At 37.7% G+C, this 19,220-nt stretch overlaps 55 non-coding genes and 11 pseudogenes across 55 annotated transcripts; all 66 read right to left on the reverse strand.

The window, feature by feature from the left end:
• Window positions 1-206: 206 nt before the first annotated feature.
• Window positions 207-325, reverse strand: LOC123912242. Its single transcript, XR_006811139.1, has one exon. It is a non-coding gene; the product is annotated as a 5S ribosomal RNA (ribosomal RNA).
• Window positions 326-496: 171 nt separating this feature from the next.
• LOC123911863 lies at window positions 497-611 on the reverse strand (annotated as a pseudogene).
• A 171-nt stretch (window positions 612-782) lies between these two features.
• LOC123912299 lies at window positions 783-901 on the reverse strand. The gene has a single exon (XR_006811195.1). It is a non-coding gene; the product is annotated as a 5S ribosomal RNA (ribosomal RNA).
• Window positions 902-1,070: 169 nt separating this feature from the next.
• Window positions 1,071-1,189, reverse strand: LOC123912123. Its single transcript, XR_006810997.1, has one exon. It is a non-coding gene; the product is annotated as a 5S ribosomal RNA (ribosomal RNA).
• A 171-nt stretch (window positions 1,190-1,360) lies between these two features.
• Window positions 1,361-1,479, reverse strand: LOC123912508. The gene has a single exon (XR_006811393.1). It is a non-coding gene; the product is annotated as a 5S ribosomal RNA (ribosomal RNA).
• A 172-nt stretch (window positions 1,480-1,651) lies between these two features.
• Window positions 1,652-1,770, reverse strand: LOC123911737. The gene has a single exon (XR_006810643.1). It is a non-coding gene; the product is annotated as a 5S ribosomal RNA (ribosomal RNA).
• A 169-nt stretch (window positions 1,771-1,939) lies between these two features.
• LOC123912243 lies at window positions 1,940-2,058 on the reverse strand. Its single transcript, XR_006811140.1, has one exon. It is a non-coding gene; the product is annotated as a 5S ribosomal RNA (ribosomal RNA).
• Window positions 2,059-2,229: 171 nt separating this feature from the next.
• Window positions 2,230-2,348, reverse strand: LOC123912509. Its single transcript, XR_006811394.1, has one exon. It is a non-coding gene; the product is annotated as a 5S ribosomal RNA (ribosomal RNA).
• A 173-nt stretch (window positions 2,349-2,521) lies between these two features.
• Window positions 2,522-2,640, reverse strand: LOC123911738. Its single transcript, XR_006810644.1, has one exon. It is a non-coding gene; the product is annotated as a 5S ribosomal RNA (ribosomal RNA).
• Window positions 2,641-2,809: 169 nt separating this feature from the next.
• Window positions 2,810-2,928, reverse strand: LOC123912245. The gene has a single exon (XR_006811142.1). It is a non-coding gene; the product is annotated as a 5S ribosomal RNA (ribosomal RNA).
• A 171-nt stretch (window positions 2,929-3,099) lies between these two features.
• On the reverse strand, window positions 3,100-3,214 carry LOC123911865 (annotated as a pseudogene).
• Window positions 3,215-3,385: 171 nt separating this feature from the next.
• LOC123912510 lies at window positions 3,386-3,504 on the reverse strand. Its single transcript, XR_006811395.1, has one exon. It is a non-coding gene; the product is annotated as a 5S ribosomal RNA (ribosomal RNA).
• A 172-nt stretch (window positions 3,505-3,676) lies between these two features.
• LOC123911739 lies at window positions 3,677-3,795 on the reverse strand. The gene has a single exon (XR_006810645.1). It is a non-coding gene; the product is annotated as a 5S ribosomal RNA (ribosomal RNA).
• Window positions 3,796-3,964: 169 nt separating this feature from the next.
• Window positions 3,965-4,083, reverse strand: LOC123912246. Its single transcript, XR_006811143.1, has one exon. It is a non-coding gene; the product is annotated as a 5S ribosomal RNA (ribosomal RNA).
• Window positions 4,084-4,254: 171 nt separating this feature from the next.
• LOC123912511 lies at window positions 4,255-4,373 on the reverse strand. The gene has a single exon (XR_006811396.1). It is a non-coding gene; the product is annotated as a 5S ribosomal RNA (ribosomal RNA).
• Window positions 4,374-4,545: 172 nt separating this feature from the next.
• On the reverse strand, window positions 4,546-4,664 carry LOC123911740. Its single transcript, XR_006810646.1, has one exon. It is a non-coding gene; the product is annotated as a 5S ribosomal RNA (ribosomal RNA).
• Window positions 4,665-4,833: 169 nt separating this feature from the next.
• Window positions 4,834-4,952, reverse strand: LOC123912429. Its single transcript, XR_006811317.1, has one exon. It is a non-coding gene; the product is annotated as a 5S ribosomal RNA (ribosomal RNA).
• Window positions 4,953-5,123: 171 nt separating this feature from the next.
• On the reverse strand, window positions 5,124-5,238 carry LOC123911870 (annotated as a pseudogene).
• Window positions 5,239-5,409: 171 nt separating this feature from the next.
• Window positions 5,410-5,528, reverse strand: LOC123912301. Its single transcript, XR_006811196.1, has one exon. It is a non-coding gene; the product is annotated as a 5S ribosomal RNA (ribosomal RNA).
• Window positions 5,529-5,697: 169 nt separating this feature from the next.
• On the reverse strand, window positions 5,698-5,816 carry LOC123912124. The gene has a single exon (XR_006810998.1). It is a non-coding gene; the product is annotated as a 5S ribosomal RNA (ribosomal RNA).
• A 171-nt stretch (window positions 5,817-5,987) lies between these two features.
• On the reverse strand, window positions 5,988-6,106 carry LOC123912512. The gene has a single exon (XR_006811397.1). It is a non-coding gene; the product is annotated as a 5S ribosomal RNA (ribosomal RNA).
• A 172-nt stretch (window positions 6,107-6,278) lies between these two features.
• LOC123911741 lies at window positions 6,279-6,397 on the reverse strand. Its single transcript, XR_006810647.1, has one exon. It is a non-coding gene; the product is annotated as a 5S ribosomal RNA (ribosomal RNA).
• Window positions 6,398-6,566: 169 nt separating this feature from the next.
• LOC123912247 lies at window positions 6,567-6,685 on the reverse strand. The gene has a single exon (XR_006811145.1). It is a non-coding gene; the product is annotated as a 5S ribosomal RNA (ribosomal RNA).
• A 171-nt stretch (window positions 6,686-6,856) lies between these two features.
• On the reverse strand, window positions 6,857-6,975 carry LOC123912514. The gene has a single exon (XR_006811399.1). It is a non-coding gene; the product is annotated as a 5S ribosomal RNA (ribosomal RNA).
• Window positions 6,976-7,147: 172 nt separating this feature from the next.
• On the reverse strand, window positions 7,148-7,266 carry LOC123911743. The gene has a single exon (XR_006810649.1). It is a non-coding gene; the product is annotated as a 5S ribosomal RNA (ribosomal RNA).
• A 169-nt stretch (window positions 7,267-7,435) lies between these two features.
• Window positions 7,436-7,554, reverse strand: LOC123912248. Its single transcript, XR_006811146.1, has one exon. It is a non-coding gene; the product is annotated as a 5S ribosomal RNA (ribosomal RNA).
• Window positions 7,555-7,725: 171 nt separating this feature from the next.
• On the reverse strand, window positions 7,726-7,840 carry LOC123911866 (annotated as a pseudogene).
• A 171-nt stretch (window positions 7,841-8,011) lies between these two features.
• On the reverse strand, window positions 8,012-8,130 carry LOC123912302. Its single transcript, XR_006811197.1, has one exon. It is a non-coding gene; the product is annotated as a 5S ribosomal RNA (ribosomal RNA).
• A 169-nt stretch (window positions 8,131-8,299) lies between these two features.
• On the reverse strand, window positions 8,300-8,418 carry LOC123912346. The gene has a single exon (XR_006811240.1). It is a non-coding gene; the product is annotated as a 5S ribosomal RNA (ribosomal RNA).
• A 171-nt stretch (window positions 8,419-8,589) lies between these two features.
• Window positions 8,590-8,708, reverse strand: LOC123911753. Its single transcript, XR_006810658.1, has one exon. It is a non-coding gene; the product is annotated as a 5S ribosomal RNA (ribosomal RNA).
• Window positions 8,709-8,879: 171 nt separating this feature from the next.
• LOC123911744 lies at window positions 8,880-8,998 on the reverse strand. Its single transcript, XR_006810650.1, has one exon. It is a non-coding gene; the product is annotated as a 5S ribosomal RNA (ribosomal RNA).
• Window positions 8,999-9,167: 169 nt separating this feature from the next.
• LOC123912249 lies at window positions 9,168-9,286 on the reverse strand. Its single transcript, XR_006811147.1, has one exon. It is a non-coding gene; the product is annotated as a 5S ribosomal RNA (ribosomal RNA).
• Window positions 9,287-9,457: 171 nt separating this feature from the next.
• LOC123911848 lies at window positions 9,458-9,572 on the reverse strand (annotated as a pseudogene).
• A 171-nt stretch (window positions 9,573-9,743) lies between these two features.
• On the reverse strand, window positions 9,744-9,862 carry LOC123912538. Its single transcript, XR_006811422.1, has one exon. It is a non-coding gene; the product is annotated as a 5S ribosomal RNA (ribosomal RNA).
• Window positions 9,863-10,031: 169 nt separating this feature from the next.
• Window positions 10,032-10,150, reverse strand: LOC123912515. Its single transcript, XR_006811400.1, has one exon. It is a non-coding gene; the product is annotated as a 5S ribosomal RNA (ribosomal RNA).
• Window positions 10,151-10,322: 172 nt separating this feature from the next.
• LOC123911745 lies at window positions 10,323-10,441 on the reverse strand. The gene has a single exon (XR_006810651.1). It is a non-coding gene; the product is annotated as a 5S ribosomal RNA (ribosomal RNA).
• A 169-nt stretch (window positions 10,442-10,610) lies between these two features.
• LOC123912250 lies at window positions 10,611-10,729 on the reverse strand. Its single transcript, XR_006811148.1, has one exon. It is a non-coding gene; the product is annotated as a 5S ribosomal RNA (ribosomal RNA).
• A 171-nt stretch (window positions 10,730-10,900) lies between these two features.
• On the reverse strand, window positions 10,901-11,019 carry LOC123912516. The gene has a single exon (XR_006811401.1). It is a non-coding gene; the product is annotated as a 5S ribosomal RNA (ribosomal RNA).
• A 172-nt stretch (window positions 11,020-11,191) lies between these two features.
• LOC123911746 lies at window positions 11,192-11,310 on the reverse strand. The gene has a single exon (XR_006810652.1). It is a non-coding gene; the product is annotated as a 5S ribosomal RNA (ribosomal RNA).
• A 169-nt stretch (window positions 11,311-11,479) lies between these two features.
• On the reverse strand, window positions 11,480-11,598 carry LOC123912439. The gene has a single exon (XR_006811326.1). It is a non-coding gene; the product is annotated as a 5S ribosomal RNA (ribosomal RNA).
• Window positions 11,599-11,769: 171 nt separating this feature from the next.
• On the reverse strand, window positions 11,770-11,884 carry LOC123911867 (annotated as a pseudogene).
• A 171-nt stretch (window positions 11,885-12,055) lies between these two features.
• On the reverse strand, window positions 12,056-12,174 carry LOC123912304. The gene has a single exon (XR_006811199.1). It is a non-coding gene; the product is annotated as a 5S ribosomal RNA (ribosomal RNA).
• Window positions 12,175-12,343: 169 nt separating this feature from the next.
• On the reverse strand, window positions 12,344-12,462 carry LOC123912348. The gene has a single exon (XR_006811241.1). It is a non-coding gene; the product is annotated as a 5S ribosomal RNA (ribosomal RNA).
• Window positions 12,463-12,633: 171 nt separating this feature from the next.
• On the reverse strand, window positions 12,634-12,752 carry LOC123911755. Its single transcript, XR_006810660.1, has one exon. It is a non-coding gene; the product is annotated as a 5S ribosomal RNA (ribosomal RNA).
• Window positions 12,753-12,923: 171 nt separating this feature from the next.
• Window positions 12,924-13,042, reverse strand: LOC123911747. The gene has a single exon (XR_006810653.1). It is a non-coding gene; the product is annotated as a 5S ribosomal RNA (ribosomal RNA).
• A 169-nt stretch (window positions 13,043-13,211) lies between these two features.
• LOC123912251 lies at window positions 13,212-13,330 on the reverse strand. The gene has a single exon (XR_006811149.1). It is a non-coding gene; the product is annotated as a 5S ribosomal RNA (ribosomal RNA).
• A 171-nt stretch (window positions 13,331-13,501) lies between these two features.
• On the reverse strand, window positions 13,502-13,616 carry LOC123911849 (annotated as a pseudogene).
• A 171-nt stretch (window positions 13,617-13,787) lies between these two features.
• LOC123912351 lies at window positions 13,788-13,906 on the reverse strand. The gene has a single exon (XR_006811244.1). It is a non-coding gene; the product is annotated as a 5S ribosomal RNA (ribosomal RNA).
• A 169-nt stretch (window positions 13,907-14,075) lies between these two features.
• On the reverse strand, window positions 14,076-14,194 carry LOC123912504. Its single transcript, XR_006811389.1, has one exon. It is a non-coding gene; the product is annotated as a 5S ribosomal RNA (ribosomal RNA).
• A 170-nt stretch (window positions 14,195-14,364) lies between these two features.
• Window positions 14,365-14,483, reverse strand: LOC123912342. Its single transcript, XR_006811236.1, has one exon. It is a non-coding gene; the product is annotated as a 5S ribosomal RNA (ribosomal RNA).
• A 170-nt stretch (window positions 14,484-14,653) lies between these two features.
• LOC123912125 lies at window positions 14,654-14,772 on the reverse strand. Its single transcript, XR_006810999.1, has one exon. It is a non-coding gene; the product is annotated as a 5S ribosomal RNA (ribosomal RNA).
• A 171-nt stretch (window positions 14,773-14,943) lies between these two features.
• LOC123912215 lies at window positions 14,944-15,062 on the reverse strand. The gene has a single exon (XR_006811106.1). It is a non-coding gene; the product is annotated as a 5S ribosomal RNA (ribosomal RNA).
• Window positions 15,063-15,236: 174 nt separating this feature from the next.
• LOC123912126 lies at window positions 15,237-15,355 on the reverse strand. The gene has a single exon (XR_006811001.1). It is a non-coding gene; the product is annotated as a 5S ribosomal RNA (ribosomal RNA).
• A 171-nt stretch (window positions 15,356-15,526) lies between these two features.
• LOC123912252 lies at window positions 15,527-15,645 on the reverse strand. The gene has a single exon (XR_006811150.1). It is a non-coding gene; the product is annotated as a 5S ribosomal RNA (ribosomal RNA).
• A 171-nt stretch (window positions 15,646-15,816) lies between these two features.
• On the reverse strand, window positions 15,817-15,931 carry LOC123911850 (annotated as a pseudogene).
• A 171-nt stretch (window positions 15,932-16,102) lies between these two features.
• Window positions 16,103-16,221, reverse strand: LOC123912352. The gene has a single exon (XR_006811245.1). It is a non-coding gene; the product is annotated as a 5S ribosomal RNA (ribosomal RNA).
• A 169-nt stretch (window positions 16,222-16,390) lies between these two features.
• On the reverse strand, window positions 16,391-16,509 carry LOC123912216. The gene has a single exon (XR_006811107.1). It is a non-coding gene; the product is annotated as a 5S ribosomal RNA (ribosomal RNA).
• Window positions 16,510-16,683: 174 nt separating this feature from the next.
• On the reverse strand, window positions 16,684-16,802 carry LOC123912238. The gene has a single exon (XR_006811134.1). It is a non-coding gene; the product is annotated as a 5S ribosomal RNA (ribosomal RNA).
• A 172-nt stretch (window positions 16,803-16,974) lies between these two features.
• Window positions 16,975-17,093, reverse strand: LOC123912253. Its single transcript, XR_006811151.1, has one exon. It is a non-coding gene; the product is annotated as a 5S ribosomal RNA (ribosomal RNA).
• A 171-nt stretch (window positions 17,094-17,264) lies between these two features.
• LOC123911851 lies at window positions 17,265-17,379 on the reverse strand (annotated as a pseudogene).
• A 171-nt stretch (window positions 17,380-17,550) lies between these two features.
• On the reverse strand, window positions 17,551-17,669 carry LOC123912353. Its single transcript, XR_006811246.1, has one exon. It is a non-coding gene; the product is annotated as a 5S ribosomal RNA (ribosomal RNA).
• A 171-nt stretch (window positions 17,670-17,840) lies between these two features.
• LOC123911852 lies at window positions 17,841-17,955 on the reverse strand (annotated as a pseudogene).
• Window positions 17,956-18,126: 171 nt separating this feature from the next.
• On the reverse strand, window positions 18,127-18,245 carry LOC123912254. The gene has a single exon (XR_006811152.1). It is a non-coding gene; the product is annotated as a 5S ribosomal RNA (ribosomal RNA).
• A 171-nt stretch (window positions 18,246-18,416) lies between these two features.
• LOC123911853 lies at window positions 18,417-18,531 on the reverse strand (annotated as a pseudogene).
• A 171-nt stretch (window positions 18,532-18,702) lies between these two features.
• On the reverse strand, window positions 18,703-18,821 carry LOC123912354. The gene has a single exon (XR_006811247.1). It is a non-coding gene; the product is annotated as a 5S ribosomal RNA (ribosomal RNA).
• Window positions 18,822-18,990: 169 nt separating this feature from the next.
• LOC123912217 lies at window positions 18,991-19,109 on the reverse strand. The gene has a single exon (XR_006811109.1). It is a non-coding gene; the product is annotated as a 5S ribosomal RNA (ribosomal RNA).
• Window positions 19,110-19,220: the final 111 nt, after the last annotated feature.

Raw genomic sequence — 19,220 nt, forward strand, 5'->3', positions numbered from 1 at the left:
TGGGATCCGGTGCATTAGTGCTGGTATGATCGTACCTGATATATAATACGGTTTAATTGTATATATGTCTTCCATCTTTCAGGTCGAATTTTGGAGAAATCCGAGAAACTAGAATAAAATGATATTTTTCATTAATCTCGCCAAAAATAGAACGATAAAATTTATAACACGGTGAAAACTAAACGAAATAAAAAAAATCGAAAAAAGAGGTGCAACACAAGGACTTCCCAGGAGGTCACCCATCCTAGTACTACTCTCGCCCAAGCACGCTTACCTGCGGAGTTCTGATGGGATCCGGTGCAATAGTGCTGGTATGATCGCACCTGATATATAATACGGTTTAATTGTATATATGTCTTCCATCTTTCAGGCCGAATTTTGGAGAAATCCGAGAAACTAGAATAAAACACGATATTTTTCATTAATCTCGCCAAAAATTGAACGATAAAATTTATAACACGGTGAAAACTAAACGAAATAAAAAAAATCGAAAAAAGAGGTGCAACAAAAGGACTTCCCAGGAGTCACCCATCGTACTACTCTAGCCCAAGCACGCTTAACTACGGAGTTCTGATGGGATCTGGTGCAATATTGCTGGTATGATCGCACCTAATATATAATACGGTTTAATTGTATATATTTCTTCCATCTTTCAGGCCGAATTTTGGAGAAATCCGAGAAACTAGAATAAAACACGATATTTTTCATTAATGTCGCCAAAAATTGAACGATAAAATTTATAACACGGTGAAAACTAAACGAAATAAAAAAAATCGAAAAAAGAGGTGCAACACAAGGACTTCCCAGGAGGTCACCCATCCTAGTACTACTCTCGCCCAAGCACGCTTAACTGCGGAGTTCTGATGGGATCCGGTGCATTAGTGCTGGTATGATCGTACCTGATATATAATACGGTTTAATTGTATATATGTCTTCCATCTTTCAGGTCGAATTTTGGAGAAATCCGAGAAACTAGAATAAAACGATATTTTTCATTAATCTCGCCAAAAATTGAACGATAAAATATATAACGCGGTGAAAACTAAACGAAATAAAAAAAATCGAAAAAAGAGGTGCAACACAAGGACTTCCCAGGAGGTCACCCATCCTAGTACTACTCTCGCCCAAGCACGCTTAACTGCGGAGTTCTGATGGGATCCGGTGCATTAGTGCTGGTATGATCGCACCTGATATATAATACGGTTTAATTGTATATATGTCTTCCATCTTTCAGGCCGAATTTTGGAGAAATTCGAGAAACTAGAATAAAACACGATATTTTTCATTAATCTCGCCAAAAATTGAACGATAAAATTTATAACACGGTGAAAACTAAACGAAATAAAAAAAATCGAAAAAAGAGGTGCAACACAAGGACTTCCCAGGAGGTCACCCATCCTAGTACTACTCTCGCCCAAGCACGCTTAACTACGGAGTTCTGATGGGATATGGTGCATTAGTGCTGGTATGATCGCACCTAATATATAATACGGTTTAATTGTATATATGTCTTCCATCTTTCAGGCCGAATTTTGGAGAAATCCGAGAAACTAGAATAAAACGCGATATTTTTCATTAATCTCGCCAAAAATAGAACGATAAAATTTATAACACGGTGAAAACTAAGCGAAATAAAAAAAAATCGAAAAAAGAGGTGGAACACAAGGACTTCCCAGGAGGTCACCCATCCTAGTACTACTCTAGCCCAAGCACGCTTAACTGCGGAGTTCTGATGGGATCCGGTGCATTAGTGCTGGTATGATCGTACCTGATATATAATACGGTTTAATTGTATATATGTCTTCCATCTTTCAGGTCGAATTTTGGAGAAATCCGAGAAACTAGAATAAAATGATATTTTTCATTAATCTCGCCAAAAATAGAACGATAAAATTTATAACACGGTGAAAACTAAACGAAATAAAAAAAATCGAAAAAAGAGGTGCAACACAAGGACTTCCCAGGAGGTCACCCATCCTAGTACTACTCTCGCCCAAGCACGCTTACCTGCGGAGTTCTGATGGGATCCGGTGCAATAGTGCTGGTATGATCGCACCTGATATATAATATGGTTTAATTGTATATATGTCTTCCATCTTTCAGGCCGAATTTTGGAGAAATTCGAGAAACTAGAATAAAACACGATATTTTTCATTAATCTCGCCAAAAATTGAACGATAAAATTTATAACACGGTGAAAACTAAACGAAATAAAAAAAATCGAAAAAAGAGGTGCAACACAAGGACTTCCCAGGAGGTCACCCATCCTAGTACTACTCTCGCCCAAGCACGCTTAACTACGGAGTTCTGATGGGATATGGTGCATTAGTGCTGGTATGATCGCACCTAATATATAATACGGTTTAATTGTATATATGTCTTCCATCTTTCAGGCCGAATTTTGGAGAAATCCGAGAAACTAGAATAAAACGCGATATTTTTCATTAATCTCGCCAAAAATAGAACGATAAAATTTATAACACGGTGAAAACTAAGCGAAATAAAAAAAAAATCGAAAAAAGAGGTGGAACACAAGGACTTCCCAGGAGGTCACCCATCCTAGTACTACTCTAGCCCAAGCACGCTTAACTGCGGAGTTCTGATGGGATCCGGTGCATTAGTGCTGGTATGATCGTACCTGATATATAATACGGTTTAATTGTATATATGTCTTCCATCTTTCAGGTCGAATTTTGGAGAAATCCGAGAAACTAGGATAAAATGATATTTTTCATTAATCTCGCCAAAAATAGAACGATAAAATTTATAACACGGTGAAAACTAAACGAAATAAAAAAAATCGAAAAAAGAGGTGCAACACAAGGACTTCCCAGGAGGTCACCCATCCTAGTACTACTCTCGCCCAAGCACGCTTACCTGCGGAGTTCTGATGGGATCCGGTGCAATAGTGCTGGTATGATCGCACCTGATATATAATACGGTTTAATTGTATATATGTCTTCCATCTTTCAGGCCGAATTTTGGAGAAATCCGAGAAACTAGAATAAAACACGATATTTTTCATTAATCTCGCCAAAAATTGAACGATAAAATTTATAACACGGTGAAAACTAAACGAAATAAAAAAAATCGAAAAAAGAGGTGCAACAAAAGGACTTCCCAGGAGTCACCCATCGTACTACTCTAGCCCAAGCACGCTTAACTACGGAGTTCTGATGGGATCTGGTGCAATATTGCTGGTATGATCGCACCTAATATATAATACGGTTTAATTGTATATATTTCTTCCATCTTTCAGGCCGAATTTTGGAGAAATCCGAGAAACTAGAATAAAACACGATATTTTTCATTAATGTCGCCAAAAATTGAACGATAAAATTTATAACACGGTGAAAACTAAACGAAATAAAAAAAATCGAAAAAAGAGGTGCAACACAAGGACTTCCCAGGAGGTCACCCATCCTAGTACTACTCTCGCCCAAGCACGCTTAACTACGGAGTTCTGATGGGATATGGTGCATTAGTGCTGGTATGATCGCACCTAATATATAATACGGTTTAATTGTATATATGTCTTCCATCTTTCAGGCCGAATTTTGGAGAAATCCGAGAAACTAGAATAAAACGCGATATTTTTCATTAATCTCGCCAAAAATAGAACGATAAAATTTATAACACGGTGAAAACTAAGCGAAATAAAAAAAAATCGAAAAAAGAGGTGGAACACAAGGACTTCCCAGGAGGTCACCCATCCTAGTACTACTCTAGCCCAAGCACGCTTAACTGCGGAGTTCTGATGGGATCCGGTGCATTAGTGCTGGTATGATCGTACCTGATATATAATACGGTTTAATTGTATATATGTCTTCCATCTTTCAGGTCGAATTTTGGAGAAATCCGAGAAACTAGAATAAAATGATATTTTTCATTAATCTCGCCAAAAATAGAACGATAAAATTTATAACACGGTGAAAACTAAACGAAATAAAAAAAATCGAAAAAAGAGGTGCAACACAAGGACTTCCCAGGAGGTCACCCATCCTAGTACTACTCTCGCCCAAGCACGCTTACCTGCGGAGTTCTGATGGGATCCGGTGCAATAGTGCTGGTATGATCGCACCTGATATATAATACGGTTTAATTGTATATATGTCTTCCATCTTTCAGGCCGAATTTTGGAGAAATTCGAGAAACTAGAATAAAACACGATATTTTTCATTAATCTCGCCAAAAATTGAACGATAAAATTTATAACACGGTGAAAACTAAACGAAATAAAAAAAATCGAAAAAAGAGGTGCAACACAAGGACTTCCCAGGAGGTCACCCATCCTAGTACTACTCTCGCCCAAGCACGCTTAACTACGGAGTTCTGATGGGATATGGTGCATTAGTGCTGGTATGATCGCACCTAATATATAATACGGTTTAATTGTATATATGTCTTCCATCTTTCAGGCCGAATTTTGGAGAAATCCGAGAAACTAGAATAAAACGCGATATTTTTCATTAATCTCGCCAAAAATAGAACGATAAAATTTATAACACGGTGAAAACTAAGCGAAATAAAAAAAAATCGAAAAAAGAGGTGGAACACAAGGACTTCCCAGGAGGTCACCCATCCTAGTACTACTCTAGCCCAAGCACGCTTAACTGCGGAGTTCTGATGGGATCCGGTGCATTAGTGCTGGTATGATCGTACCTGATATATAATACGGTTTAATTGTATATATGTCTTCCATCTTTCAGGTCGAATTTTGGAGAAATCCGAGAAACTAGAATAAAATGATATTTTTCATTAATCTCGCCAAAAATAGAACGATAAAATTTATAACACGGTGAAAACTAAACGAAATAAAAAAAATCGAAAAAAGAGGTGCAACACAAGGACTTCCCAGGAGGTCACCCATCCTAGTACTACTCTCGCCCAAACACGCTTACCTGCGGAGTTCTGATGGGATCCGGTGCAATAGTGCTGGTATGATCGCACCTGATATATAATACGGTTTAATTGTATATATGTCTTCCATCTTTCAGGCCGAATTTTGGAGAAATCCGAGAAACTAGAATAAAACACGATATTTTTCATTAATCTCGCCAAAAATTGAACGATAAAATTTATAACACGGTGAAAACTAAACGAAATAAAAAAAATCGAAAAAAGAGGTGCAACAAAAGGACTTCCCAGGAGTCACCCATCGTACTACTCTAGCCCAAGCACGCTTAACTACGGAGTTCTGATGGGATCTGGTGCAATATTGCTGGTATGATCGCACATAATATATAATACGGTTTAATTGTATATATTTCTTCCATCTTTCAGGCCGAATTTTGGAGAAATCCGAGAAACTAGAATAAAACACGATATTTTTCATTAATGTCGCCAAAAATTGAACGATAAAATTTATAACACGGTGAAAACTAAACGAAATAAAAAAAATCGAAAAAAGAGGTGCAACACAAGGACTTCCCAGGAGGTCACCCATCCTAGTACTACTCTCGCCCAAGCACGCTTAACTGCGGAGTTCTGATGGGATCCGGTGCATTAGTGCTGGTATGATCGTACCTGATATATAATACGGTTTAATTGTATATATGTCTTCCATCTTTCAGGTCGAATTTTGGAGAAATCCGAGAAACTAGAATAAAACGATATTTTTCATTAATCTCGCCAAAAATTGAACGATAAAATATATAACGCGGTGAAAACTAAACGAAATAAAAAAAATCGAAAAAAGAGGTGCAACACAAGGACTTCCCAGGAGGTCACCCATCCTAGTACTACTCTCGCCCAAGCACGCTTAACTGCGGAGTTCTGATGGGATCCGGTGCATTAGTGCTGGTATGATCGCACCTGATATATAATACGGTTTAATTGTATATATGTCTTCCATCTTTCAGGCCGAATTTTGGAGAAATTCGAGAAACTAGAATAAAACACGATATTTTTCATTAATCTCGCCAAAAATTGAACGATAAAATTTATAACACGGTGAAAACTAAACGAAATAAAAAAAATCGAAAAAAGAGGTGCAACACAAGGACTTCCCAGGAGGTCACCCATCCTAGTACTACTCTCGCCCAAGCACGCTTAACTACGGAGTTCTGATGGGATATGGTGCATTAGTGCTGGTATGATCGCACCTAATATATAATACGGTTTAATTGTATATATGTCTTCCATCTTTCAGGCCGAATTTTGGAGAAATCCGAGAAACTAGAATAAAACGCGATATTTTTCATTAATCTCGCCAAAAATAGAACGATAAAATTTATAACACGGTGAAAACTAAGCGAAATAAAAAAAAATCGAAAAAAGAGGTGGAACACAAGGACTTCCCAGGAGGTCACCCATCCTAGTACTACTCTAGCCCAAGCACGCTTAACTGCGGAGTTCTGATGGGATCCGGTGCATTAGTGCTGGTATGATCGTACCTGATATATAATACGGTTTAATTGTATATATGTCTTCCATCTTTCAGGTCGAATTTTGGAGAAATCCGAGAAACTAGAATAAAATGATATTTTTCATTAATCTCGCCAAAAATAGAACGATAAAATTTATAACACGGTGAAAACTAAACGAAATAAAAAAAATCGAAAAAAGAGGTGCAACACAAGGACTTCCCAGGAGGTCACCCATCCTAGTACTACTCTCGCCCAAGCACGCTTACCTGCGGAGTTCTGATGGGATCCGGTGCAATAGTGCTGGTATGATCGCACCTGATATATAATACGGTTTAATTGTATATATGTCTTCCATCTTTCAGGCCGAATTTTGGAGAAATTCGAGAAACTAGAATAAAACACGATATTTTTCATTAATCTCGCCAAAAATTGAACGATAAAATTTATAACACGGTGAAAACTAAACGAAATAAAAAAAATCGAAAAAAGAGGTGCAACACAAGGACTTCCCAGGAGGTCACCCATCCTAGTACTACTCTCGCCCAAGCACGCTTAACTACGGAGTTCTGATGGGATATGGTGCATTAGTGCTGGTATGATCGCACCTAATATATAATACGGTTTAATTGTATATATGTCTTCCATCTTTCAGGCCGAATTTTGGAGAAATCCGAGAAACTAGAATAAAACGCGATATTTTTCATTAATCTCGCCAAAAATAGATCGATAAAATTTATAACACGGTGAAAACTAAGCGAAATAAAAAAAAATCGAAAAAAGAGGTGGAACACAAGGACTTCCCAGGAGGTCACCCATCCTAGTACTACTCTAGCCCAAGCACGCTTAACTGCGGAGTTCTGATGGGATCCGGTGCATTAGTGCTGGTATGATCGTACCTGATATATAATACGGTTTAATTGTATATATGTCTTCCATCTTTCAGGTCGAATTTTGGAGAAATCCGAGAAACTAGAATAAAATGATATTTTTCATTAATCTCGCCAAAAATAGAACGATAAAATTTATAACACGGTGAAAACTAAACGAAATAAAAAAAATCGAAAAAAGAGGTGCAACACAAGGACTTCCCAGGAGGTCACCCATCCTAGTACTACTCTCGCCCAAGCACGCTTACCTGCGGAGTTCTGATGGGATCCGGTGCAATAGTGCTGGTATGATCGCACCTGATATATAATACGGTTTAATTGTATATATGTCTTCCATCTTTCAGGCCGAATTTTGGAGAAATCCGAGAAACTAGAATAAAACACGATATTTTTCATTAATCTCGCCAAAAATTGAACGATAAAATTTATAACACGGTGAAAACTAAACGAAATAAAAAAAATCGAAAAAAGAGGTGCAACAAAAGGACTTCCCAGGAGTCACCCATCGTACTACTCTAGCCCAAGCACGCTTAACTACGGAGTTCTGATGGGATCTGGTGCAATATTGCTGGTATGATCGCACCTAATATATAATACGGTTTAATTGTATATATTTCTTCCATCTTTCAGGCCGAATTTTGGAGAAATCCGAGAAACTAGAATAAAACACGATATTTTTCATTAATGTCGCCAAAAATTGAACGATAAAATTTATAACACGGTGAAAACTAAACGAAATAAAAAAAATCGAAAAAAGAGGTGCAACACAAGGACTTCCCAGGAGGTCACCCATCCTAGTACTACTCTCGCCCAAGCACGCTTAACTGCGGAGTTCTGATGGGATCCGGTGCATTAGTGCTGGTATGATCGTACCTGATATATAATACGGTTTAATTGTATATATGTCTTCCATCTTTCAGGTCGAATTTTGGAGAAATCCGAGAAACTAGAATAAAACGATATTTTTCATTAATCTCGCCAAAAATAGAACGATAAAATTTATAACACGGTGAAAACTAAACGAAATAAAAAAAAATGAAAAAAGAGGTGCAACACAAGGACTTCCCAGGAGGTCACCCATCCTAGTACTACTCTCGCCCAAGCACGCTTACCTGCGGAGTTCTGATGGGATCCGGTGCATTAGTGCTGGTACGATCGCACCTGATATATAATACGGTTTTATTGTATATATGTCTTCCATCTTTCAGGCCGAATTTTGGAGAAATCCGAGAAACTAGAATAAAACACGATATTTTTCATTAATCTCGCCAAAAATTGAACGATAAAATTTATAACACGGTGAAAACTAAACGAAATAAAAAAAATCGAATAAAGAGGTACAACAAAAGGACTTCCCAGGAGGTCACCCATCCTAGTACTACTCTAGCCCAAGCACGCTTAACTACGGAGTTCTGATGGGATCCGGTGCATTAGTGCTGGTATGATCGCACCAAATATATAATACGGTTTAATTGTATATATTTCTTCCATCTTTCAGGCCGAATTTTGGAGAAATCCGAGAAACTAGAATAAAACACGATATTTTTCATTAATCTCGCCAAAAATAGAACGATAAAATTTATAACACGGTGAAAACTAAGCGAAATAAAAAAAATCGAAAAAAGAGGTGGAACACAAGGACTTCCCAGGAGGTCACCCATCCTAGTACTACTCTAGCCCAAGCACGCTTAACTGCGGAGTTCTGATGGGATCCGGTGCATTAGTGCTGGTATGATCGTACCTGATATATAATACGGTTTAATTGTATATATGTCTTCCATCTTTCAGGTCGAATTTTGGAGAAATCCGAGAAACTAGAATAAAATGATATTTTTCATTAATCTCGCCAAAAATAGAACGATAAAATTTATAACATGGTGAAAACTAAACGAAATAAAAAAAATCGAAAAAAGAGGTGCAACACAAGGACTTCCCAGGAGGTCACCCATCCTAGTACTACTCTCGCCCAAGCACGCTTACCTGCGGAGTTCTGATGGGATCCGGTGCAATAGTGCTGGTATGATCGCACCTGATATATAATACGGTTTAATTGTATATATGTCTTCCATCTTTCAGGCCGAATTTTGGAGAAATCCGAGAAACTAGAATAAAACACGATATTTTTCATTAATCTCGCCAAAAATTGAACGATAAAATTTATAACACGGTGAAAACAAAACAAAATAAAAAAAATCGAAAAAAGAGGTGCAACAAAAGGACTTCCCAGGAGTCACCCATCGTACTACTCTCGCCCAAGCACGCTTAACTACGGAGTTCTGATGGGATCCGGTGCAATAGTGCTGGTATGATCGCACCTAATATATAATACGGTTTAATTGTATATATTTCTTCCATCTTTCAGGCCGAATTTTGGAGAAATCCGAGAAACTAGAATAAAACACGATATTTTTCATTAATGTCGCCAAAAATTGAACGATAAAATTTATAACACGGTGAAAACTAAACGAAATAAAAAAAATCGAAAAAAGAGGTGCAACACAAGGACTTCCCAGGAGGTCACCTATCCTAGTACTACTCTCGCCCAAGCACGCTTACCTGCGGAGTTCTGATGGGATCTGGTGCATTAGTGCTGGTATGATCGCACCTGATATATAATACGGTTTTATTGTATATATGTCTTCCATCTTTCAGGTCGAATTTTGGAGAAATCCGAGAAACTAGAATAAAACGATATTTTTCATTAATCTCGCCAAAAATAGAACAATAAAATTTATAACACGGTGAAAACTAAACGAAATAAAAAAAATCGAAAAAAGAGGTGCAACACAAGGACTTCCCAGGAGGTCACCCATCCTAGTACTACTCTCGCCCAAGCACGCTTAACTACGGAGTTCTGATGGGATATGGTGCATTAGTGCTGGTATGATCGCACCTAATATATAATACGGTTTAATTGTATATATGTCTTCCATCTTTCAGGCCGAATTTTGGAGAAATCCGAGAAACTAGAATAAAACGCGATATTTTTCATTAATCTCGCCAAAAATAGAACGATAAAATTTATAACACGGTGAAAACTAAGCGAAATAAAAAAAAATCGAAAAAAGAGGTGGAACACAAGGACTTCCCAGGAGGTCACCCATCCTAGTACTACTCTAGCCCAAGCACGCTTAACTGCGGAGTTCTGATGGGATCCGGTGCATTAGTGCTGGTATGATCGTACCTGATATATAATACGGTTTAATTGTATATATGTCTTCCATCTTTCAGGTCGAATTTTGGAGAAATCCGAGAAACTAGAATAAAATGATATTTTTCATTAATCTCGCCAAAAATAGAACGATAAAATTTATAACACGGTGAAAACTAAACGAAATAAAAAAAATCGAAAAAAGAGGTGCAACACAAGGACTTCCCAGGAGGTCACCCATCCTAGTACTACTCTCGCCCAAGCACGCTTACCTGCGGAGTTCTGATGGGATCCGGTGCAATAGTGCTGGTATGATCGCACCTGATATATAATACGGTTTAATTGTATATATGTCTTCCATCTTTCAGGCCGAATTTTGGAGAAATTCGAGAAACTAGAATAAAACACGATATTTTTCATTAATCTCGCCAAAAATTGAACGATAAAATTTATAACACGGTGAAAACTAAACGAAATAAAAAAAATCGAAAAAAGAGGTGCAACACAAGGACTTCCCAGGAGGTCACCCATCCTAGTACTACTCTCGCCCAAGCACGCTTAACTACGGAGTTCTGATGGGATATGGTGCATTAGTGCTGGTATGATCGCACCTAATATATAATACGGTTTAATTGTATATATGTCTTCCATCTTTCAGGCCGAATTTTGGAGAAATCCGAGAAACTAGAATAAAACGCGATATTTTTCATTAATCTCGCCAAAAATAGAACGATAAAATTTATAACACGGTGAAAACTAAGCGAAATAAAAAAAAATCGAAAAAAGAGGTGGAACACAAGGACTTCCCAGGAGGTCACCCATCCTAGTACTACTCTAGCCCAAGCACGCTTAACTGCGGAGTTCTGATGGGATCCGGTGCATTAGTGCTGGTATGATCGTACCTGATATATAATACGGTTTAATTGTATATATGTCTTCCATCTTTCAGGTCGAATTTTGGAGAAATCCGAGAAACTAGAATAAAATGATATTTTTCATTAATCTCGCCAAAAATAGAACGATAAAATTTATAACACGGTGAAAACTAAACGAAATAAAAAAAATCGAAAAAAGAGGTGCAACACAAGGACTTCCCAGGAGGTCACCCATCCTAGTACTACTCTCGCCCAAGCACGCTTACCTGCGGAGTTCTGATGGGATCTGGTGCAATAGTGCTGGTATGATCGCACCTGATATATAATACGGTTTAATTGTATATATGTCTTCCATCTTTCAGGCCGAATTTTGGAGAAATCCGAGAAACTAGAATAAAACACGATATTTTTCATTAATCTCGCCAAAAATTGAACGATAAAATTTATAACACGGTGAAAACTAAACGAAATAAAAAAAATCGAAAAAAGAGGTGCAACAAAAGGACTTCCCAGGAGTCACCCATCGTACTACTCTAGCCCAAGCACGCTTAACTACGGAGTTCTGATGGGATCTGGTGCAATATTGCTGGTATGATCGCACCTAATATATAATACGGTTTAATTGTATATATTTCTTCCATCTTTCAGGCCGAATTTTGGAGAAATCCGAGAAACTAGAATAAAACACGATATTTTTCATTAATGTCGCCAAAAATTGAACGATAAAATTTATAACACGGTGAAAACTAAACGAAATAAAAAAAATCGAAAAAAGAGGTGCAACACAAGGACTTCCCAGGAGGTCACCCATCCTAGTACTACTCTCGCCCAAGCACGCTTAACTGCGGAGTTCTGATGGGATCCGGTGCATTAGTGCTGGTATGATCGTACCTGATATATAATACGGTTTAATTGTATATATGTCTTCCATCTTTCAGGTCGAATTTTGGAGAAATCCGAGAAACTAGAATAAAACGATATTTTTCATTAATCTCGCCAAAAATAGAACGATAAAATTTATAACACGGTGAAAACTAAACGAAATAAAAAAAAATGAAAAAAGAGGTGCAACACAAGGACTTCCCAGGAGGTCACCCATCCTAGTACTACTCTCGCCCAAGCACGCTTACCTGCGGAGTTCTGATGGGATCCGGTGCATTAGTGCTGGTACGATCGCACCTGATATATAATACGGTTTTATTGTATATATGTCTTCCATCTTTCAGGCCGAATTTTGGAGAAATCCGAGAAACTAGAATAAAACACGATATTTTTCATTAATCTCGCCAAAAATTGAACGATAAAATTTATAACACGGTGAAAACTAAACGAAATAAAAAAAATCGAATAAAGAGGTACAACAAAAGGACTTCCCAGGAGGTCACCCATCCTAGTACTACTCTAGCCCAAGCACGCTTAACTACGGAGTTCTGATGGGATCCGGTGCATTAGTGCTGGTATGATCGCACCAAATATATAATACGGTTTAATTGTATATATTTCTTCCATCTTTCAGGCCGAATTTTGGAGAAATCCGAGAAACTAGAATAAAACACGATATTTTTCATTAATCTCGCCAAAAATAGAACGATAAAATTTATAACACGGTGAAAACTAAGCGAAATAAAAAAAATCGAAAAAAGAGGTGGAACACAAGGACTTCCCAGGAGGTCACCCATCCTAGTACTACTCTAGCCCAAGCACGCTTAACTGCGGAGTTCTGATGGGATCCGGTGCATTAGTGCTGGTATGATCGTACCTGATATATAATACGGTTTAATTGTATATATGTCTTCCATCTTTCAGGTCGAATTTTGGAGAAATCCGAGAAACTAGAATAAAATGATATTTTTCATTAATCTCGCCAAAAATAGAACGATAAAATTTATAACATGGTGAAAACTAAACGAAATAAAAAAAATCGAAAAAAGAGGTGCAACACAAGGACTTCCCAGGAGGTCACCCATCCTAGTACTACTCTCGCCCAAGCACGCTTACCTGCGGAGTTCTGATGGGATCCGGTGCAATAGTGCTGGTATGATCGCACCTGATATATAATACGGTTTAATTGTATATATGTCTTCCATCTTTCAGGCCGAATTTTGGAGAAATCCGAGAAACTAGAATAAAACACGATATTTTTCATTAATCTCGCCAAAAATTGAACGATAAAATTTATAACACGGTGAAAACTAAACAAAATAAAAAAAATCGAAAAAAGAGGTGCAACAAAAGGACTTCCCAGGAGTCACCCATCGTACTACTCTCGCCCAAGCACGCTTAACTACGGAGTTCTGATGGGATCCGGTGCAATAGTGCTGGTATGATCGCACCTAATATATAATACGGTTTAATTGTATATATTTCTTCCATCTTTCAGGCCGAATTTTGGAGAAATCCGAGAAACTAGAATAAAACACGATATTTTTCATTAATGTCGCCAAAAATTGAACGATAAAATTTATAACACGGTGAAAACTAAACGAAATAAAAAAAATCGAAAAAAGAGGTGCAACACAAGGACTTCCCAGGAGGTCACCCATCCTAGTACTACTCTCGCCCAAGCACGCTTACCTGCGGAGTTCTGATGGGATCTGGTGCATTAGTGCTGGTATGATCGCACCTGATATATAATACGGTTTTATTGTATATATGTCTTCCATCTTTCAGGTCGAATTTTGAAGAAATCCGAGAAACTAGAATAAAACGATATTTTTCATTAATCTCGCCAAAAATAGAACAATAAAATTTATAACACGGTGAAAACTAAACGAAATAAAAAAAATCGAAAAAAGAGGTGCAACACAAGGACTTCCCAGGAGGTCACCAATCCTAGTACTACTCTCGCCCAAGCACGCTTACCTGCGGAGTTCTGATGGGATCCGGTGCATTAGTGCTGGTATGATCGCACCTGATATATAATACGGTTTAATTGTATATATGACTTCCATCTTTCAGGCCGAATTTTGGAGAAATCCGAGAAACTAGAATAAAACACGATATTTTTCATTAATCTCGCCAAAAATTGAACGATAAAATTTATAACACGGTGAAAACTAAACGAAATAAAAAAATCGAAAAAAGAGGTGCAACACAAGGACTTCCCAGGAGATCACCCATCGTAGTACTACTCTCGCCCAAGCACGCTTAACTGCGGAGTTCTGATGGGATCCAGTGCATTAGTGCTGGTATGATCGCACCTAATATATAATACGGTTTAATTGTATATATGTCTTCCATCTTTCAGGCCGAATTTTGGAGAAATCCGAGAAACTAGAATAAAACGATATTTTTCATTAATCTCGCCAAAAATTGAACGATAAAATTTATAACACGTTGAAAACTAAACGAAATAAAAAAAAATCGAAAAAAGAGGTGCAACACAAGGACTTCCCAGGAGGTCACCCATCCTAGTACTACTCTCGCCCAAGCACGCTTAACTGCGGAGTTCTGATGGGATCCGGTGCATTAGTGCTGGTATGATCGCACCTGATATATAATACTGTTTAATTGTATATATGTCTTCCATCTTTCAGGCCGAATTTTGGAGAAATCCAAGAAACTAAAATAAAACACGATATTTTTCATTAATCTCGCCAAAAATTGAACGATAAAATTTATAACACGGTGAAAACTAAACGAAATAAAAAAAATCGAAAAAAGAGGTGCAACACAAGGACTTCCCAGGAGGTCACCCATCCTAGTACTACTCTCGCCCAAGCACGCTTACCTGCGGAGTTCTGATGGGATCCGGTGCATTAGTGCTGGTATGATCGCACCTGATATATAATACGGTTTTATTGTATATATGTCTTCCATCTTTCAGGCCGAATTTTGGAGAAATCCGAGAAACTAGAATAAAACACGATATTTTTCATTAATCTCGCCAAAAATTGAACGATAAAATTTATAACACGGTGAAAACTAAACGAAATAAAAAAAAAAATCGAAAAAAGAGGTGCAACACAAGGACTTCCCAGGAGGTCACCCATCCTAGTACTACTCTCGCCCAAGCACGCTTAACTGCGGAGTTCTGATGGGATCCGGTGCATTAGTGCTGGTATGATCGCACCTGATATATAATACTGTTTAATTGTATATATGTCTTCCATCTTTCAGGCCGAATTTTGGAGAAATCCGAGAAACTAAAATAAAACACGATATTTTTCATTAATCTCGCCAAAAATTGAACGATAAAATTTATAACACGGTGAAAACTAAGCGAAATAAAAAAAAATCGAAAAAGAGGTGCAACACAAGGACTTCCCAGGAGGTCACCCATCCTAGTACTACTCTCGCCCAAGCACGCTTACCTGCGGAGTTCTGATGGGATCCGGTGCAATAGTGCTGGTATGATCGCACCTGATATATAATACGGTTTAATTGTATATATGTCTTCCATCTTTCAGGCCGAATTTTGGAGAAATCCGAGAAACTAGAATAAAACACGATATTTTTCATTAATCTCGCCAAAAATTGAACGATAAAATTTATAACACGGTGAAAACTAAACAAAATAAAAAAAATCGAAAAAAGAGGTGCAACAAAAGGACTTCCCAGGAGTCACCCATCGTACTACTCTCGCCCAAGCACGCTTAACTACGGAGTTCTGATGGGATCCGGTGCAATAGTGCTGGTATGATCGCACCTAATATATAATACGGTTTAATTGTATATATTTCTTCCATCTTTCAGGCCGAATTTTGGAGAAATCCGAGAAACTAGAATAAAACACGATATTTTTCATTAATGTCGCCAAAAATTGAACGATAAAATTTATAACACGGTGAAAACTAAACGAAATAAAAAAAATCGAAAAAAGAGGTGCAACACAAGGACTTCCCAGGAGGTCACCCATCCTAGTACTACTCTCGCCCAAGCACGCTTACCTGCGGAGTTCTGATGGGATCTGGTGCATTAGTGCTGGTATGATCGCACCTGATATATAATACGGTTTTATTGTATATATGTCTTCCATCTTTCAGGTCGAATTTTGGAGAAATCCGAGAAACTAGAATAAAACGATATTTTTCATTAATCTCGCCAAAAATAGAACAATAAAATTTATAACACGGTGAAAACTAAACGAAATAAAAAAAATCGAAAAAAGAGGTGCAACACAAGGACTTCCCAGGAGGTCACCCATCCTAGTACTACTCTCGCCCAAGCACGCTTACCTGCGGAGTTCTGATGGGATCCGGTGCATTAGTGCTGGTATGATCGCACCTGATATATAATACGGTTTAATTGTATATATGACTTCCATCTTTCAGGCCGAATTTTGGAGAAATCCGAGAAACTAGAATAAAACACGATATTTTTCATTAATCTCGCCAAAAATTGAACGATAAAATTTATAACACGGTGAAAACTAAACGAAATAAAAAAAAAAATCGAAAAAAGAGGTGCAACACAAGGACTTCCCAGGAGGTCACCCATCCTAGTACTACTCTCGCCCAAGCACGCTTAACTGCGGATTTCTGATGGGATCCGGTGCATTAGTGCTGGTATGATCGCACCTGATATATAATACTGTTTAATTGTATATATGTCTTCCATCTTTCAGGCCGAATTTTGGAGAAATCCGAGAAACTAAAATAAAACACGATATTTTTCATTAATCTCGCCAAAAATTGAACGATAAAATTTATAACACGGTGAAAACTAAGCGAAATAAAAAAAAAATCGAAAAAGAGGTGCAACACAAGGACTTCCCAGGAGGTCACCCATCCTAGTACTACTCTCGCCCAAGCACGCTTACCTGCGGAGTTCTGATGGGATCCGGTGCAATAGTGCTGGTATGATCGCACCTGATATATAATACGGTTTAATTGTATATATGTCTTCCATCTTTCAGGCCGAATTTTGGAGAAATCCGAGAAACTAGAATAAAACACGATATTTTTCATTAATCTCGCCAAAAATTGAACGATAAAATTTATAACACGGTGAAAACTAAACAAAATAAAAAAAATCGAAAAAAGAGGTGCAACAAAAGGACTTCCCAGGAGTCACCCATCGTACTACTCTCGCCCAAGCACGCTTAACTACGGAGTTCTGATGGGATCCGGTGCAATAGTGCTGGTATGATCGCACCTAATATATAATACGGTTTAATTGTATATATTTCTTCCATCTTTCAGGCCGAATTTTGGAGAAATCCGAGAAACTAGAATAAAACACGATATTTTTCATTAATGTCGCCAAAAATTGAACGATAAAATTTATAACACGGTGAAAACTAAACGAAATAAAAAAAATCGAAAAAAGAGGTGCAACACAAGGACTTCCCAGGAGGTCACCCATCCTAGTACTACTCTCGCCCAAGCACGCTTACCTGCGGAGTTCTGATGGGATCTGGTGCATTAGTGCTGGTATGATCGCACCTGATATATAATACGGTTTAATTGTATATATGTCTTCCATCTTTCAGGCCGAATTTTGGAGAAATCCGAGAAACTAGAATAAAACACGATATTTTTCATTAATCTCGCCAAAAATTGAACGATAAAATTTATAACACGGTGAAAACTAAACAAAATAAAAAAAATCGAAAAAAGAGGTGCAACAAAAGGACTTCCCAGGAGTCACCCATCGTACTACTCTCGCCCAAGCACGCTTAACTACGGAGTTCTGATGGGATCCGGTGCAATAGTGCTGGTATGATCGCACCTAATATATAATACGGTTTAATTGTATATATTTCTTCCATCTTTCAGGCCGAATTTTGGAGAAATCCGAGAAACTAGAATAAAACACGATATTTTTCATTAATGTCGCCAAAAATTGAACGATAAAATTTATAACACGGTGAAAACTAAACGAAATAAAAAAAATCGAAAAAAGAGGTGCAACACAAGGACTTCCCAGGAGGTCACCCATCCTAGTACTACTCTCGCCCAAGCACGCTTACCTGCGGAGTTCTGATGGGATCCGGTGCAATAGTGCTGGTATGATCGCACCTGATATATAATACGGTTTAATTGTATATATGTCTTCCATCTTTCAGGCCGAATTTTGGAGAAATCCGAGAAACTAGAATAAAACACGATATTTTTCATTAATCTCGCCAAAAATTGAACGATAAAATTTATAACACGGTGAAAACTAAACAAAATAAAAAAAATCGAAAAAAGAGGTGCAACAAAAGGACTTCCCAGGAGTCACCCATCGTACTACTCTCGCCCAAGCACGCTTAACTACGGAGTTCTGATGGGATCCGGTGCAATAGTGCTGGTATGATCGCACCTAATATATAATACGGTTTAATTGTATATATTTCTTCCATCTTTCAGGCCGAATTTTGGAGAAATCCGAGAAACTAGAATAAAACACGATATTTTTCATTAATGTCGCCAAAAATTGAACGATAAAATTTATAACACGGTGAAAACTAAACGAAATAAAAAAAATCGAAAAAAGAGGTGCAACACAAGGACTTCCCAGGAGGTCACCCATCCTAGTACTACTCTCGCCCAAGCACGCTTACCTGCGGAGTTCTGATGGGATCTGGTGCATTAGTGCTGGTATGATCGCACCTGATATATAATACGGTTTTATTGTATATATGTCTTCCATCTTTCAGGTCGAATTTTGGAGAAATCCGAGAAACTAGAATAAAACGATATTTTTCATTAATCTCGCCAAAAATAGAACAATAAAATTTATAACACGGTGAAAACTAAACGAAATAAAAAAAATCGAAAAAAGAGGTGCAACACAAGGACTTCCCAGGAGGTCACCCATCCTAGTACTACTCTCGCCCAAGCACGCTTACCTGCGGAGTTCTGATGGGATCCGGTGCATTAGTGCTGGTATGATCGCACCTGATATATAATACGGTTTAATTGTATATATGACTTCCATCTTTCAGGCCGAATTTTGGAGAAATCCGAGAAACTAGAATAAAACACGATATTTTTCATTAATCTCGCCAAAA

Source organism: Trifolium pratense, linkage group LG2 (assembly GCF_020283565.1).
Source record: "Trifolium pratense cultivar HEN17-A07 linkage group LG2, ARS_RC_1.1, whole genome shotgun sequence".
In the NCBI taxonomy this organism is placed as follows: Eukaryota; Viridiplantae; Streptophyta; class Magnoliopsida; order Fabales; family Fabaceae; genus Trifolium; species Trifolium pratense.